Source organism: Rousettus aegyptiacus, unplaced genomic scaffold (assembly GCF_014176215.1).
Source record: "Rousettus aegyptiacus isolate mRouAeg1 unplaced genomic scaffold, mRouAeg1.p scaffold_m13_p_12, whole genome shotgun sequence".
In the NCBI taxonomy this organism is placed as follows: Eukaryota; Metazoa; Chordata; class Mammalia; order Chiroptera; family Pteropodidae; genus Rousettus; species Rousettus aegyptiacus.
Genome location: NW_023416287.1, coordinates 17,509,708 through 17,528,184, shown reverse-complemented (window position 1 = coordinate 17,528,184; position 18,477 = coordinate 17,509,708). Strand labels below are relative to the sequence as shown.

Genomic DNA, 18,477 nt, shown 5'->3' with positions numbered 1-18,477 from the left:
ATTGAGTGTGCCTGCGCCTGTGGAGGGTGGGCGTCAGGGTCCAGGAGCCAGGGGCCAGCCCTTGGAGAGCCCGCAGAGTCCAGAGGTATTACCACCTGAGAGGGGCAGGAATGCGCGGCGCGGTTTTCCGCGAGCTCCCGCCGCGGGAACAATGGGAGGGCGGCTGGGAAGCTGGTGGGCGTCGGCCAGGTCCGACTAGAGGTGGAGGAGGCCGGCGAGCTGGACGCCGGGCCACGGGGTTAGCCCGGGGCACCCGGCCGCGAGCCGAGGCGTCCTCGCCAGAGAAAACCGAGGTCGACGCTGGCGGGGACCCGGGAGGAGGCGGGGGCGGGGCCCGAGCCCACCCGGCTGGGCCCCGGAGGGCGAGGAGGCCCGGGGTGGGGTCTCCTCTTCTTTGCCCCGCCGCTCGCCCCCGGCCTCTGAGCTGCGCGGCGGCTCAGGTAGGCGCCGGGCGCGGGGCCCACGTGGGGAAGCGGGCGGCGGGCCCGGAGCGCCGGGCGGGCTCGCGGGGCTTAGCCCCCTCCCCTCGTCCCCTCCCCGGGGCGACGCGGCTCCTCCCGACGCGCGGCTCCGGCGCTGCCCCGGCTCCTCGCGGCTCGCCGCCGCTGCCACTCGCTCGCCCGCCCGCAGCTGCCTGGGCGGCCGGGATCGCCGCCGCCGCCTTGGAGGAGCCGGCCGGGGCGGAGCGGAGTCGGGGGGAGCCCGGCGTGGGGGGGCGGGCGGGGAGGGGGCCGAGCGCCGTGGGAGGGAGAGAGGCAGCGAGCGAGCAAGCGGGGCGTTTGTGCGCAGCTCGAGCGCGCCTCGGAGCCGGCCAGGGCTGCCGCCGGACGCACGGACCCAGGACCGACAGCGCCCGGAAGCCGCGTCGCCGCCGCCAGGTTAGCCGTCTGCGCCGCCCTGCCCCGGGCCCCCAGGACCCCGCTGCGTGCGAGCGCGCGCGCGCGCGCGCGTGTGTGCGTGTGTGTGAGTGTGTGCGTGTGAGTGTGTGGCGGGGGGTGGGGCGCGAGGTCGATCACCGAGGGCTCCGGGCTCGGTCCCTGGTCCTCGAGCACTGACAGACCGGCGGGCAGGCTCCGGGGGCCGGACACCATCGGGACCCCGGGCGGGCGCCCGAGCTGGGAAACCCGGGCCTCGGTTCGTTCGACTCCATACTGGCGCGGGTGTGTGTCGGGGTCCACGTAGATGGGTGTGTGTTGGGCGTGAGCGCGCGAGTGCCCGTGGGGCTGTGCAAGTGGATGCTCGGTGTGTGCGCGCGTGCGTGTGTGCGCCGGGTTTGCTTCTGTGTGTGAGTGTGTGAGGGTCCGTGCCCTGTATGTCTTCGTGCGACTGGACTGGGCGGTGTGTGTGTTTCTGGGTGAGGGTGCGTGTGTCTGCGTGTGTCAGTCTGTGAATGTCTATGAGAGGGTGTGTCCGATGTGTAGCTGAGTGTACATCTGGATGAGGGTGTGTGCCACCGGCTTCCCTTGTGGCTGGAGCCTGAGGCGGGGTGTGTGTGTGTGTGTGTGTGTGTGTGTGTGTGTGTGTCGCCGTGTGAGAGCCAATGTGACTCCCCGTGTGTGCGCGTGCGAGGGCGGGTGTGCACTCGCGTAGCCCCGCGTAGCCCCGGTGTGCGTGTGCGCGGCTTTGTCTCTGCACTGCCGGGAGGAAGGGGTGGGGGCGGTGGCCGAGGCGCTGCTGTCGCCAGGAGCCGGGCACCTGGCCGGGGCAGTGGGCGGGGGCAGCGACGGGAGTGTCTCCGCGGGGCAGAGGCGCCCTGCTGGCAGGTGGGCGGCCACACCCCGGGGGCCTGAGGGAGCTGGGCTGACAGCGGAGCCCAGGTACCCGGCCCAGCTAGAGTGGAGGGCGTGTCCTGCCTGAAGCCGGGCGTGTAGGGAGGTTTGTGGGTGTGGGTGTGGGTGTGGGGTGGTGGTGGCAGCAGCGGCGACATCGTTCCCCGGGCTGGTGACCCAGTCATTTTAGGGATCCATTTCCTGTCGCGGCGCTGGGACTGTCGTCCAGAGCCAGACCGGGCCTGGCCAGGTCAGCTGCACTCCCACCCTCACCCCTGCACTGAGAGTAGGCTCACATCTTAGGCGCCCTGAAAGGAGGATGGAGAAACAGTCTCTTAAAGGGCCAGTCCCTCCCCGCAACCACTCCCCCCTCAGGAGACCTTTACTTTGAGAGAGGTCTCAGGTGTGTCTGTACCCCTTTCCCCAATTATTGGTGCAGTGCATGCATTTCTAGATCTGTAATCTATGTGCATGTGTGTGTCCTCCATGTGTATTTCTTGTGCATTTAGGTGCATACTTAAGTTTTATCAGTGAACAGTGAGTGATGTATGTCTTGAGGTATATGTATTTTCATAAGTTCTGGTATATTTGTTTTTATGTACAAATAGCTGATTATATTTTATTGAGACTGTGAATGTGAGTTTGCAAGAGAAGTGGTATCTTGCTGCCAATTGGAAAAGGACAGAAAAATTTTGTCTAGGGCTACGCTCTTTTAGAAAAACTGGGCGAAAAAGTAGTTTGGATATTTTGCCCTGCCTTTGTGGGTTTCAGATGCTGGTACTGAAATGTAGGTAGGTTAGGGTATGACTGGCTACAAGGATAAAGAAGAAACAGATTTACAGGAGGAATGCGTTGTTTTGGAAGAAGTATGTCCAAGTGCAAGAATTCTTCCACTTCCAGTTCTTTTTCCCCATAACTTCACCTCCCCCTCTGCTGCCTGCCTTGCCAGGATAAAGTACACAGGATTTGGAGTGTAAAGGGAGGGAGCCGGGAGTGTGAGAGGAAGGAGGGTGGATGGATGACAGGATTGGAGGCCAACAGCAGATTTCTGCAATTCTTAAAATGTTTCCCTGCCCAAGGCAGCAGAGCTGGGAAAAGCTGAGCTTGCTGTCCCCTTGTCTGAATTCCTTTCCCAGGATAGGAAAGGCTCAGGAGCCCTGAAATCTGGTCTAGGGGTCTCCTTTTAACTTAAGTCGAACTCTTTATGTGTTCACCTATTCACTCAACACATTTTTATTAGCTTCCCTTATGTCAGAGTCTGAACCCCCTAAGCCTCAGTTTCCCTGGCTGAGTGGCTAGTAGGCTGGATTCTGGAACCTTGAAGCCCCTTCCTTTTGTCAGAGTGCTAGAGTTTGTCTCATTGTTACCGATTCAGGTATCTACCTTTCTAGTCTGCTAGGATCCTGCCCATGGTCTCCACTCACAATTCTCCCTAGCCCCCATATATTCTAGTCTAGAGCAGTGGTTCTCAAAGCGTGGTCACTCTACCAGCAGCAGGGTCACCTGGGATCTTGTTAGAAATGCAGATTCTTGGGCCTCTCGCCAGACTTACTAAATCAATAACTTTGGGGGTGGAGCCCAGCAGTCTGTATTTTAACAAACACTGGTGATTCTGATGCACTGTAGACCTCAAGAAAAGTGCAGACAGGGAGCCAGAACCTCCGATAGGTCGAAACACCTGCAAAGCCTCTCCTGTTCCCTCCTACACACGTACCTGAAGCAATCTGCAGCCCTAGCCTGGCAGATAGTGGTTCTGGTTTCAAATCCCAAGTCTTCCTTGTGATCTTGGACAAATCACTCCTTCACTGAACGATGCAATGACTCATTGACAGCATCCACTCCGGGCCCGGTTCTGAACAAGGGGTTTCCCATTCTGCTCAGTTTCTGCACTCTTTACCTTGACTACAAGATACAAGACCTGTAGGAGGGAGTCCCTGCCCACCTCTCTGGAAGCCAGCCACTCTGGCATTCTTTTAGCTCACTCAGGCAGTCGGAGCTCTTTTGCCTCTGGGATTTCGCACATGCTGTTCCCTTTGTCTAGCAGACTCTTACCGAGCTTCTTATCTTGGTTAACTCCCATTCATCAGATTTCAGCTCAAGTCACTTTCTTGCAGTGGGGGACCTTCACCAACTCCCTAGGCTGTCAGTTTTTTCTGTTATACGTGCTTAGAGCTCTCCGTATTTCATAGTACTTATGAGAATTTGTAATTATACATGAACTTGATAGTTGTTTGTCTCTCCTCACTGAATTGCAAATACCATCTGGGCAGGAGCTTGCTTATCATTCTTCCTAGTGCTCCTACTCAGTGTCTGGCTTTTATGATTGGTGTTCAATAAATTTCTTGAATAGATAACTTTATAAAATGAGAGATGGTACTAAGTGATACCCAATTTCCTCTCCTGTCCTGACATTGTAATATCTAAGCAGGCCTCAGACATTTTTTTGAAGTAGATTTATCTTTTTTATTGCTGCATCTCCTGGTCATGAATTTGAGCCCCCACTGTGCCCCAGGCCCATGCTGGGCTCTGCTCTAGGGGAGGCAGGAGAAAGCTCTTCAGGAGACACAGCCTAGTTTATTTTCTGTGTCCTCCTAAATTAGGATCTTGCAAGAATGAGAAGAGGAAGAGCATTGAGTAAGAAATCTCCAGATTGGAGTCCACGCCTTGTTATTGACTGGGCAAGTCACTTTCCCTTTCTTGCTGTTTCCTCTTTTGTAAAAGGAGGGTATTAAGATGGGCTGTATACCTCGTATTGGTTACTAGCACTGGCTCTAGAGTCTTTTGGGTAAGCGTTTCATATCTTCATTTCCTTGCCTGTAAAATAGGACCAATGAGAATATCTGTTTTGTAGGATTGTTTTGAGCACGAAATGAGGTAAGATACATGGAATGCTTTGCACAGTGCTGAGCACAGAATAAACATTTGGTAAATGTTAGCAACTATTACTATTATGGCCAGACCACAATTCAATTCAACATTTTCAAATGCCTTTTGCCAACTCAAAGCCTACAGAAATAGAAATGAATATAACAGTGTTCACAGGCTGGACTTAGGGGCAGACGTGTAAAGATGTACAATGTACAAGGTGCTAAGGTGTGGTTGTTCGTGGAAGAAAAGCTTCATGGAGAAAGATGGTGTTTGGGCTGGATTCGATCTTCCAGGTAGCTGGAGCAGCACGTGCAAAGGCACTATGGCTTGTTAGGGGAACTCCAAACCAGTTCCATATGGTTGCGGCAGAAGGTGTTGAGTGGTAGAGATGAGTAGGGTGAGTGGCTGGAGGTAAGGCCTGAGAAGAAGGTTGGGGCCAGATCTGTCACAGGTTGAAAATCTTGACCTGAGACCTACAGGTGGTGGGGAACAAGGGAAGAGGATTAGCTTGGAAGAATCAGATTTGCATTTCAAAAACACAGCTCTCCAGGTGGCCTTAGAGGATGGCCTGGGTGGAGGGGGAGGATTGTTGGTGAGGAGGCTGGGTTCAGAGGGTGCTTGTTTGCACTCATGGAAGGGCCCAGTGATGGATAGAGACCTAGAATATGGAAGAAGCACAGTGGATGGATTCAGGCCAGCCTCGGCCAGGGAGGTGAAGGACAGATGAGCATGACTTCTCACAGGCCCCGGACCCCCTATTAATCTCCAAGGCTAATGAGTAGAATCTGAAAATTAGGATTTGAGTCCCAGGTCTGCTACTAATGATGTCAAAGAGTGTATGAATTTCCTAGGGCTACTTAACGAAATACCACAATCTGGGTGGCTTAAAAACGTAGAGCTATATCTCTCACAGTTCTGGAGCTAAAAGCCAGAAATCAAGGTATTGGCACGGTTGGTTCCTTCTGAAGGCTCCAGGTGGGGAAGTCTGTTCCGCACCTCTCTCCTAGCTTCTGGTGGTTGCCAGCAATCCTTGCTTCTCCTTATCTTGCAGCTGCATCTGCCTCTGTTGCTACATGGCTCTTTCCCCTTTCTCCCTGTGAGTCTCTCTGTGTTATCTCTTCGTCTTATAAAGACACCAGTCATATTGGATTTGGATCCACCCCAATCCAGTATGACCTCATTTTATTTTAACTAATTACATCTGCAAAGACTCTATTTCCAAATAAAACCACACTTTGAAGTTTCAGATAGACATGAATTGGGTCGGGAGAGGACACCGTTCAACCTGGTACATACAGGAAGATGAAAGAGTTCAGATCTTGGAATCCCACAAGCCCAGGTTCAAATCCAGGCTTTGCAATGGAACAGCCATGAGCCTTCGAGTAAAGCAGTTATTTTTTCTTAGCCTCAGTTTCCTCTTCTATGACATGAGAACAGCAGCACCTACAATGCTGTGTTGTGATGGTGAGCCTCAGTCAAGATAACAGGAGCAAGCCTAGTGAGGTGGCACACAGTAGGCACGCAATATTTATTACATCCTCTTTGGCTCCCCTTTCTCTGCACTTAGTAGCTGGGACAAGCCGCTTTGATCTTGTTTTACTTTCCTCATCTGCCAAAAGTAAATAATCATCATCCACCTCTACCTCTCTCACCAGATTGTGAATCCTGGGGGATAATGAGAAAGCCCTTTGTCAAGTGCTTAAGAGTTTGTTGCTGTAATTTTTAATTATAATTCTCATCATCATCATAACCCTTGGCCATTGCCACATCTACTGCCTTCTCAGCAGGGCCTAGCCCAGCCCACTTCTCTCTGAGGCAAGTCCTCTTTGTCCTTGTGCTCAGAGATATCTTTTAGAAGCATCATTGCCGTTAGAATTGGAAGAACCTCAGAGACGGCCCTTGCCCTCCATTGCCCTCATTCACCAGAGGAGAGACACGTGCTCTGAGAGAAACGGCACCCCAAAAGCCACCCAGTTCGTCAGTAGCAATTGGAACACCTTGTCTGTGGTTTCTGTTTACAGTCTGCCAGTGCTTTCCCCGCAACGTGCAACTTTAGCCTCAGAAACAGGAGCTTGGGGCAGGTAGAGAGGCCTGGAGAGGGCTCTGCACTGGGCCTGGAGGTTGGGACCCAGAGGGGAAGAGGCCTGCTGAGTCAGGATCAGAATTCCCAGCAAGAGGGTCCTTGAGTCCTCAGTGAGCAGGCAGGGCCTCTACAGGCTGGATGGGCAGGTGGTTTTGTTCTCAGCCTGGCTGAGGCCCCCTCTGCCTGCTCCAGATGGAGGAGGCCACCCTGGACAGCTTGGGGATGCAGAGCCTGGAGGTAACCCAAGGCTTCAGTATCCCTGCTGACAGCCAGGGCAGTGCTCTCAGTGGTGGGTGTCCGTCTAAGCCTTGCCTTGGCGCGCCTAGGGAAGGTTCTGGAAGGGAGAGAAGGCTTTTTCTGTCTTGACAGTTTCCCGGAAGTCATCTCCCTTTCCCCAAGTTGGAGGACCCAGGTCCTTTCTTACCCCTTAATTTTTCTTTGATCCTCCTTGTTCCTCTTCTCGGTTTTCTCTCACTCCCTTTTCCTGCCTTTCGCCCTTCCCTCTCCCCATCTTCTGTCCAGATTAAAGTTCTAAAGATAAAGCCTCTGGACCGAGTTGAGGTGGGTGTTTTCGGGGTTTCCTAGGGCCACCTAGGAATCAGAAAGCCTAGGCTTCCTCATCAGAGGCTCACGCCGCTGACTGATAAACAACTGCTTACGGTTATTGGCTTACCATGTGCTGGGCCCCGTGCTAAGCACTTTTCATGCCTATGTCTTTTAATCCTTGCACCTATGCAGGGAGGCAGAGATTACAATCCCCATTTTATTAAAGGAGGCTAAGTAACTCACCCAGGAATACCCAGTCCTTAGCCACCAGGCAGCACAGCTGGGATTGACATCTAGATCCATCTAAAGTTAGCAGGTGCTCTTGAGTCTTTCCTATACTGCCCTGGGTGGGGCCTATGAGAACGTCAGGGGGTCCACAGAGGGATGTGCTCAGATTCGGAGAACAAATTCTTGGCTTAGAGAGCAGGGTATCTAATCCAGGCCTCCTGTCTCCCAGGCCTGTGCTATCACCACCTCAGAGACTGGCCTTCCTTCGGAGTCAGCCGCAGGGCTGGCCAAGGCTCTGAGCCCATCTGGTTCCGGCGAGCTGCCCACCTGTGGGAGAGACACTGCAGCTGGGGCAGGCGACAGGGCTGGTCTGATGACATTTAACTTTCTTCGTAAATGTTATTTTATTACTGGCCACCTCAGTTTTTCATAGATCATCTTGAGTCTTCCAGTTAAATAAGCTTATCATCTACAGAGAGTAATAGTTTTGTCTCCTCAGAAGAGTGCTTGGGAGCTTGAGGGCTTGGAGATCCTCTTTCAGGCTCAGTGATGGGGCAAGGCAGAGGGAGGCAGAGGCTGGAGCCAGGAGACCCAGGCTCAGGAGTGCAGTTGTGCTAGAAAGAAAAAAAGAAGGAAACCAGAGCTGGCTGAGGACCAGAGTGAGTCTGTAGAGAGGAAAGGAGCCTTGAGGTTGGGGTTGATTAGAAGCCTCCTCTCTCAAGTTTAGCTCAGGAGTCCTGACTCCCTCCCAGGCAGGGCTACCAGTCTCAGAATCGGGCAGCTGTGGTAGGCTTGCCGGCCCTCCACCCACTCCCACCATGGCCACAGCCATGGTCAGCTTGAGTAGTTGGCCCAACCAGAAAGGACCTTGATTAGTGAGCAGTGGCTTTAAAACTTTTAGGGAGAGTCCTCTCTTCGTAGGCAAGGAAATGGAAATTCTATATGTGAAAACAGCTAAAAGGAACGTGCTCAGCACACCCCCTTACCTCTGAGGGTTCCCTAAGGCAGGGCTTCTTAAACTTTACTCCCCCAAGAGCAGCAGAGAAGAGCTTGCTAAAAAATCCTCTCTTCTGGGACTCACCCCAAAGATTCAAACTCAGCTGCTCTCTGGGAAGGTGAGGCCCGTGGTAGGGCCCTGGAATCAGCCCATTTGAACAGGTTTCCTGTTGAGGTGACTGGGAGAAAGGCGTTCTCAGATTGCCCTTGGAAAATGCTGGTCTCGCATGTTCATGAACTTCTGAAACAGCGTGCACACCTTTGAGAGCGTGCTTTGGCTTCAGGACGGGATCCACAGGCACCCTCTGAGTCTTTGGGTCACTACCCATAAAAGTTTGGAACCACCGTCTTCGAGGTGGTTTTGTAGAGTGGGAGCCTGATGACCAGAGAAGGGTCACCCAGGAACTAATGGCGGAGTTAGGCGTCGAGGGCAGATCGCTCCTACTTCTCAGCACATGGCTGGTTTTAAGTAAAGGTGCTGAGGGGCTGTGGACCAGTCCCTTCCCTGGTCGGGCCTTTGTCTTCCCAGTTGTAAATGGGGGCTGGACAGGGTAAACCCAAGGTCCCCGTAGCTTTGATCTGTGGTTTTGGAAGCCAGCTCTCCTGCTGCCCAGTTCACATATTTTGCCCCTTTTTTCGCTGCCTCCCAGCTTCACTCACCTCCAGCGGGACTAGCCCTTCCTTCGAGTGTCTCCCATTTTCAGAGATTTTCAGAGATTATAGAGCCTGGATCTAGCTCCTTGAGTCCCTTCTGTGAAACCACATGCCCAGGCACTGAGCCTTTTCTCTCTTTTGTGCCCACTCACCATAAACGAACCAGGTGCCTGTGAGTCTGGGGACACCTGGGGCCAGTGCCAAGAGGAGGGGCTTGGAGAATGTTTCCTGAGGTTCCCGGGACATGCCCAGTGCTTACCTGTGTCTTTGCCCCTGATCCCTGGGTTCTCCCTGCCAGGAGTGCCACCCCCTTCCCCAATCACTTTTGAAATTCTGTCTGCCCTTTCAAGACTCAGCTTGGATGCCATCCTCTGTCCCCCAAAGCCTCATGAGTCCTCCCATTCCTATCCCCACAACAAGAATTTGTCTTTCCCTCTTCTGCATTCTCTTAGCACCTTATCTGTTCTTCTCTGGGGGCAAGTTCTGCTTAGTCTTCACTTTATCCTGGGATGTGGCTTGTCTCTCTTGCTAGATTCGTGAACCCTACCTTAGGATGCCTCAATATCATCCTTGCTTCCCCAGCACCTAGGACAGGGCTTTGCATGGAGCAGGCGCTTAATAGAAGGTTAAGTTCTATTATAGAATCTACCTCTGGCCTTGGGCTGGGCAAGTTTCTCCAGAACTCCTGTGGCCCGATCACTGGCAGGCCACAGCTTCTCACATATCCTCCCCTTTCTTTGACGGTTGGAGGAGGCCAAGTTTGGCAGTGGGTAAGAACTTAAATTCCAGTCTTGATTCTGCCATTTCCTGGCTTTGTGACCTTGAGAAAGTCAGTTCTCCTCTCAGCCTCAGTTTCCTCAGCTTAAAACAAAGGGGTAGGAATGACAAGTCTGTTGGGGGCTCGGCAGGATTAACTGAAATGGCATGTGTAAATACAGAGATCTGACCTTTGTAAAGAATAAATGGTCAATAAATGATTACAATTCATTATTTTTTAGTTAATGGGTATTATCATTGGTGTTTTGGTAGACTCCTACTGTGTTTCGAGCATCATGCTGGAGGTGGGGTGAGAGAGAGAGAGGCAGACAGACAGACAGACAGATGACAGACAGAGACAGACAGAAAAATCATTGCAGGAGTTCCTTGGTCTCCGGGGTCTTAAGGCCAAGTAGGGGCTGTAAGACTCTACTAGGAGCAGTGGCATCTGGCAGAGACATGGCTAAGTGAGTTGAGGCAGGGAGACAGGCGTTTGTTTTGTAGGTAAAGGAGGTGAGTTCCAGCCTAGAGATGGGGAAGTGGGGCATGTAGTTGGAGAGTTGAAGGAAGGATGCAGGAAAGCAGAGAGAAAGCAGAGACAGCTCCAGTATCTCCACACGGCATGGGCTTTAGGGTCAGCACCCCAAAAGGAGGGGGAGCTTCAAGCTTTGTTTTGCTAAGAAGAATCTGGATGGCTCATGATGCCACTACTGAGAACCAGAGGGGCAGGGGTGGGGAGGGAGGACTGGAAAGGTAGGGCTTTATGGTGGAGGTAGTGGGGACCAGTGAGCAAGGAGGGCCTTTGTCCCTCTCTGCCCAGGCTTGAGCTGAGAATGGTCAGGGGTGGGCTGCAGCTCGAGGCCTCTGCAGGCTTACCACAGAGTTTATCCCATAATAATAGGGCCACCTGTTTACCTGGCTAGGGTTGACTTGAACTCTGCTCTGTCTGAAGTGACAGTGCCAGATTGATCTCAGAAATGTCAGAATCTTTAACTATCAGAGGCAGCCAGCAGGAGAAGCCATCTCCTGATCCACCCTCCTCATACCGCCCCCCACCCCCGCCACAACATCACACAACTGGGAAATAGGCCCAGAAGGGGGAACCCCCACCCCCACCCTCTTGCCCAGGAACACCAGTGAACTGGCCACATTGAATTCAACTCCATCCCCCAGCAAGCTGTGGACCTACGCCTGTGTTAGGGGTTGGGGGAAAAGGGTGGGGAGGGGGCCCGGGAACCCTAGGAGGAATGTAAATGACAAGCAAATGTCAGATTGGGAGCAGTCAGTTACAAGGGTGTAGTGTGTGTGATCCCAGGTGAGTGGCATGTGAGTGGGCTGGAGCCATTATCATTCTAGGCTTTCCTTCCCAGAAAGGAGAAAGGGCCACATAGGTGGGAGCCAGGGGAATACTGGGATGCGAGGAAGTTCAGGGGCCTGAGAAGAGGAGGGTGTTGCTGAGCAGCCGGAGACACAACGGTATTACAGTGGCACAGAGCATCCCAGCATCTGCGAGCCTGGCTCTGTGTAGCCTTGTAGAGGCTACCATAGTGGTGTCACCCCCATTTTATGGGGGAAGAATGAAGGCTCCAAAGATCACAGCTGGAAAGGGCAGACCCAGGATGGGTGACTTCAAAGCCATGTTCCTGGCATGCCCTGGGTGGCTGCCGTCCCAGTCCTCAGCCCAGCTAGGTCTCTGTGAAGACTTGGGGTCAAAGGGGTCAAGGAAGTAGGTACCCAGCCCAGGGCAAGCCACCTTGTGCCTTCCTGCACTCTTCATCAATCTGTCCATCTATTTGACCTGTTTTCACCCTGCCTCCTTGTTCGTTAATAACAAATATTTACTGAGTACCTACTATGTGACTGCCCTTGGCCTTTTGGAGCTTATGTCTTAGCATGAGGGCTGTCCCTCATTGGTGGCATATGCTGAGAAGAAGCAAGTGAGGGGTTTCACTAGCTACCTCTTTCTTCCTTCACACGTTTTATCTCTTTCTCTTTCTGCCCCCTTCCAAGTCCCCTTCCCCTCTGATGGGGCTTTTTTTCTGGGACTGCCTCCTGCTGAAATGGAAATCAGAGTTAATTGTTAAACCTAATGGGTGGTGAGAGTTTCACCCTGCCAGCTGTGGGCTAGCTCTGTTCCCCGGGAGAGGGGTGGAGCCACCCAGGTTTTCTGGCTTGTACCTGCCACCTTTTCCCTACTCTGTAGTTGGCCTCTAGAACAGCTCCGCCCCTCCTTCTAGCAGTAGGGCTGCCTCTTGGATCCTTTCCCTGGACTCCAGCTGAGGTGACCCTGGGAGGTGAGTCCTGGCTCTGGCCCTAGTCCAAGGGCCTCTGAGTGCTTTTGGGGGAGGTGCCAGGGAGGGCATGGTGCCTAGCTCCAGGACCCACCCAGAGGGCGAGCAGCCAGTAGACCTTGCTGGCTTTGCCTCCTGCTGGGTAGGAGTGTGGGGGGTGGTGGGGAATGGCGCCACAGTGGCCTGAGCCACCTGGTGCAGGCTATGCTATGTCTTTTTCCTGCTCTCTATTTTACCCTCTTCATTGGGTGTTCTTTTCTAGGCCATTCTCTGCCACTGGCTTGGAGGAAATGGGGTCCCAGAGAATAGTGGCAAAGGCTCATCTCTTCTTGTAGAAGGCAGAGCCTTAGGTGGCACCTCTATCAAGCTTTAGGGACAGAGCTCAGGCTTCCTAGTCAAATAGGTCCAGAGTCAAAGCTGGGTGACCTTGGGCAGGTGGCCCACCTCTATGAGCCACAGTCATCCTCTAAACAGTGGATACTCTGATCACTTTGTTACCATGACTGTGAATATAATAGGCCTCAGATGTAAATATTAATATTAGGCTTAGTATATAAGTTTTTAGGCTGTAAATAGATATAGATATTAATATTAGGTTCAGCAGAGGCTTGTTGAATGAATAGATGGCATTCTATTCAGATTCGACTTTACCTTGGGAGGCCTAGCTCTGGCTTAGGGCCTTGGAGGCCACCCCCCCCCCCCCTAGGACTTGATTGTCTATAGCAGCGGTCCCCAACCTTTTTGGCACCAGGGACTGGTACTCCTATGAGAATCTATGCCTGATGATCTGAGGTGGAGCTGAGGCAGTGATGCTAGCGCTGGGGAGTGGCTGCAAATACAGATGAAGCATTGCTGGCCTGCTGCCACTCACCTCCTGCTGTGTGGCCACGTTCAGGCCACAGAACAGTACCGGTCCACAGCCCGGGGGTTGGGACCCCTGGTCTAGAGCTACACGGCCCCATACAGTAGCCATCAACTACATGTGGCTATTGAGCACTTGAAATGTGGTTAATGTCACTGAAGAACTGAAATTTATTTGATTAAGTTAACATTTAAAAAATACTCCATTCAGTTATTGAAAAACTTATATGTATGTTTGGGAACTTAGATTTATGAATATACTTTTTCCATCATAAAGGCTAAGTCTAAATATCCAATGAAAATTTAGTGTCAGAACTGAGATGTGCTCTAAATGTAAGCACCAGATTCAGAAGGCTCAGTGTGAAAAAAATCATGTAAAGTACCTCAATAATATTTTCATATCAATTTTGTGTTGAAATGGACAAATTGGGTTAAATAAACACACTGTTAAAATTAATTTTATCCATTCCTTTGTATTCTTTAAAATGCTGCCACTGGAAAATTTTACATTGCTGATGTGACTTGAATTGTGTTTCTATTGGACAGCACTTTCTAGCCAGAGAGTTGAGAAAGACACATTTGAATAATAATACAAGACTATAAAGACTAGTTATTTAGGGAGGTGATGATCAGTTATCTGCCAACTCACTGTCCCCCTAGATCCGGGCCATGCCCCATGGTGGAATGTTACCCTGGAAATTCCAGAGCCTCAAGTATAAGATGAAAACTTCTGAGGTCAAATAAAGAGCCGGCTCCTGGCTGGCCACGCCACTCACTTGCTGTGTGTGTGACCTTGGACAAGTCACTTTACTTTGGTCTATCATGTGTATATCTAGACTAAATGGTAGAGTTTACTTGATCGATTGAGGGGGTTACCTGAGATAAAGTCCAAGTGTAGCACCTACCACAGTGCCTGGGCCATGAGAGTATTTAGGTGTTAGCTGTGGTGGTGGTTGCTACTGCTGTTAATTATGGGGGTTGTTGCTACTGCTGTTGTATCTGTCACCTTGGATTCTCTTATTCCATGTGTCTGAAAGTGACTTGGACCAGAGTGAAAGGAGGAGAAGTTAAAAGAGCTTGAGGGTGTATTTGGGATGGGGACTTGGGAGATGCTTTGTTTGTTACCTCAGAGGATTTCTTGTCCTTGTAGCTCCTTGGATCGTCCTATTCTGTAGGTTATCGGGCACAGATATGTACCCATTTCACAGGTGAGGAAGCCGAGGCCTGTTGAGGGGAAGTGACCTGGAGATTTGGCCAGAGCCTCAATGCAGGACTTCCCAACCCTACTGTAGTAATTTTGGAGGCAGCGTTAAGAGGCCACCTTTTGGGGTTGTAGGAGCAGGGTCCAATCAGGAGTTGGGAGCTTGTGAGGAATGGTTATTATTAGCCTCCGATAACTGGAAGGGATCTCAACACCATTCAGTAGAACCATCTCATTCTTGAGTTGAAGAGACTGAGAACTGTGTGTGTGTGTGTGTGTGTGTGTGTGTGTGTGTGTGTGTGTGTGTGTGTCCTGCCTAGGATCACACAGCAGTTTGGTGGCCAAGCTGGAACCATTTCTGTTTGTTTAGATCCAGCCCTCAGCTCAGCCCTGGCAGGGTGGATGGCCCTGCTTGTCAGCCCCCTCCTCTCCCACCCAGGCCCCAGGGAGGACTTCTGAGAAAGACTCTTTTGTTTCACCAGCTCCTTCTGGTTTTCTCTCAAGGTAGCTCCCTCCTGCCCCATATCTGCCCACATTTGCATTTGTCCCTGTTCCAAGTTTAAAGGACCTCGAAATTTGGTCTCCATATACATCTACTTTCTGGATGCACATGGGCTTTTTCTGGAGACCCTGGGCTTTTTCATGGAGGAGGCCTGGGATCAAATTTCTCTTTTACTGTTAATTCTCTCTATAGCCTTAGTCAAATCACTTGTCATTTTTCAGTCTCAGTTTCCTCATCCGAAAAGCAGGAACCAAAATGCTGCACATACAACCTACGTGGTTAAGAACCCGAGTTCTGGGTCTCCCCTCTGCACTGCTTTGCTCTACTGGTCTTCAGTGTGCCGCTCACCTTTCTGGGTCTTAGTTTCCACATCTGTATTGGATGCCACTGCTTCCTGGATTGTTGTGATTAAGCACTGTGCTGAACTCTTCACGTGCATCATCTCATTTAATCCTCTCACCGGTCCTGGAAGCAGACACTGTATTATTCCTATTTTCTAAATGAGGTAACTAGCACTCAGAGAAGTTTGGTGACTTGACCCAAGACATATAGCTATAGAGTGGTGGAGCCAGAATTCAAAACAGGTCTATAACCGCTGTACTGCACTTCCTCTCAGACATGCTTACTACCTGGCCTCCCGGGGTTAGCTTGGGTGCTAGGAAACAGTGAATGGGGAAGCAGGTTGCAGGGTGACTGATGTTATTATAGCTGGAGTGGCAGTGTCCTGAGGCCCATGCCTACCTCCAGAGCTGGGGCAGGAAGAAGGTACCTGGGCACACAATTTCTCCTCCTGTTGTTCCAACCTAGCCCAAGTGACCTTTCTATTTGCCTGATTCTTGTATCCTCTGTGAAGTAGAAACACCTCAGCCTGGAAATATACTGTTCTGAGTGTGTGAGTCCAGGGCACCTGAGGTTTCTTCCTCCAACAGTCTTGCCCCATGTGTATCATGCCAGGCCTGCAGGTGATTGAAAAGGGGCTTAAATACTCTGTGAGTGGATTAGACCAGAACAGAATGTTAATGCTAAAAATACCTTAGGGACCACTGAGTCCAACCATATTTATTATACAGATGGAGAGACTGAGGCAAAGATAGGCTGGGTTGAGAAAGTGATGGTACGTTTTTTCCTGGGTGCTGGAGACCATGGGACTGACGAGGCAGGAAGCGCCTGAGGGTAGGCGGGCCTTGGCCCTCCCACGACCACGTTCTGTGGGTATTGCCGCTTAAATATCTCTTGACTCCACCTGCTTTTTCTAGCTCTACTGAGGCCACTGAGTCTGGGCCCTTGTCACATGCCCCCTAGACACCCACAGCGACCTTCTAACTCATACACTTTGCCTATTTCCAGTTCATTCTGTACCCTACAAATCAATGATTTCCCACTACTCTTAGAACCAAGGCTGAACTCCGAAGGCCCCTCACGGCCTGAGCCGGCTGCTCCAGCTTCATATTTGTTACTTTCCCTTTTACTCTCTGCATAGTCACACAGGCTTTTCTGTTTAACAGGTTCAGCAACTTCCCCAAGGTTCCTCAGAGAGTCAAATGCCAGCCTCTCAATTTCCAGCTTCATGCTGGGTCCATCAACTCAGTTCAGAGCAGCTAACACCATTTCCCCCTTCTAGGTGCCTGACTGACGTCCTTATCCCCAGGAAGCTGGTGTGGACGGAGGACTGGTGAGTGTTAGACTGGTACAGCCTAAATTTCCTTCTTCTGCTCAGGTAGAACAAATTGGTCTTCCAGGCCCTCAGGCTCTCTGGGTATTTTACTGCTGGGGAGGCATGAGAGTTTGTCCAGGCCACCGAGTCTGGGCCCTTGTCACATGCCCCCTCTGGTGGGTTTGAAAAAGCGGGGCAGTGCTGCTGGTCCTCTCTGCTTCTCTGGTTTTGGCTTATTTTGAGGTAGGGACTGAAATACATATCCCTTTGGCAACTCTGTGTTGGCTAACGTGCTTCGCCTATATTGCTTATCCGTGGCTGGTGATGGATGGCCTTGGACCTGGAAGTCAGATTAGCTGACCCTGAAGCCCTTGTTTTCTCGTGCTTAACCGCTCCTAGGTTGTAGATTGGATTCGCAGGGTGTTTTCATTCTGGTTCTGCCACTGATGACTAAGTGACCTTAGGTCACTACCTTCCTTTCTGTTGGCCTCAGGGTCATATATATATATATATACACACACACACACACACATTGTTGGGGTAGGGGGTGAGGGGAAGGTGGGGTCAGAGTAAATGAGTTGTTTTCAGACTTTCTAGCAGGGAAATTTCCTTCTCAATGAACCTGAAAGGATTTTAACGTACAAAACAGCTACAGGGGTTGCGAAAGTCGCCGAAATTAGGGTAGGGCAGAGGGACTCTAATTGGTCAATTCTTCAGCCCCCAGTAGTCCCTAGACAATGGCATGGAACCCTTCCTTGGCTCTGTGCAGGTACTTTGCAAACTACTGGTCTGAGGCATGTCAAAGCTCCCTTCTAATTTGGAGGTTCTGTGACTCTGGCAGGGCGAGGGTGTGAAGAGGGAACCCAGCCAATGAAGTTAACACTGATGGGGAAATTGTGAAGTAATATATAAATGTCATTGTAGCCTTATTAGTAAGGCGTAACTGCCAGGGATATGATGTTGTCACGCTAGAATCCTCTGGTTTTTATTTTTGATTAGATGTGAGGAACTCTTTGGGGTGTGTGTGTGCACGTGTGCGTGCGAGTGTGTGTGTGTGTGTGTGTGTGTGTGTGTGTGTGTGTGTGTGTGTCTAAAGAGCAGGGGCTGTGGGGGATGGGGTGGGGCTGAGCCAGGCTGGGGCAGGTAGAATAAATGCCAAAGAGAGCAGGAAGCATGTTGCTCCTGGGGGTGGTGGGGGTAGAGGGTGACTTTAGCTCCAGTTAAAAGTAGCAGTTTGGCTCCTTCTTGCCAGTGCATGGGCCCCATGGAGATCTCTGGGCAGGAAGCACTGGGAACAAGGGATCCTCTGTCCACAGCCACAGCACAGCTAGGACAGAAGAGGTGGATTAGGAGTTCCCGGGAGGGGGCCTGCTGGTCTGTCCCCGACATTTGGGCAAATTTGATGAGAACGGGGGCTAAGTTATGTGTGCGTGGTATGTGTGGTCAGGGGAGGTAGAGGTTGGTTCGTACATTTATTCCACAAGTTCCTCAAGCTTCCGGAAGCCCTCTAAGAAGCCAGGAGACTCTGTAGGGGTCAGAGTCAAGAAAGATGAGACTCTAGGTATTAACCACCATCAGTTTACTGGAGGAGACAGGAAATGTGAGAGACAGATTTTCACAAACAGCCCGGGACCCTGGAAGTCATCTGGACTGCAAGTCCAGAGGCCCACATTCAAGTCCTTGCTCTGACCCTGACTGGCTCTGTGGCCTTGGCCTCATCACGTCCCCTTTCTAGGCCTTAGTTTCCTCTTCTGTAGAATGGGGATAGACACATCAGCCCTGGCTACTTCTTACTGTCTCAAGTATCCATTAGAATAGGGTATTTCAAATCTTTCAGGGCAGCAGAATTTCAGTAGGAAGCATTTGTAAAAGAACCGCTGTGGTTGAACTGGCAGCAGTTTACTCAGGATCTCACTGGCCCTTTACTGCCCATTGTGTTCCATGGATGTTTTTGGAGGCGCCTCTGCAGATTCCCGGGGCTCTAGGAAGCAGTGTCTGAAGACCACTGGGTCAGGATCATTCTTGAGAACATGCTTTGTCCCTTGCAGCCCAGATGATAGGGACTGTG

General features: G+C 51.6%; 1 protein-coding gene across 1 annotated transcript in view; it reads left to right on the top strand.

Annotated features, from left to right (window-relative positions):
* The first annotated feature begins 732 nt into the window (after nt 1-732).
* The window catches only part of EPB41L1 (erythrocyte membrane protein band 4.1 like 1), a 117,341-nt gene continuing 99,596 nt past the window's right edge, over nt 733-18,477 (top strand). The window contains exon 1 of the mRNA XM_016148356.2: nt 733-878. The gene's annotated coding sequence lies outside the window, so the exon portion shown is untranslated. The remainder of the gene's footprint in view (nt 879-18,477) is intronic.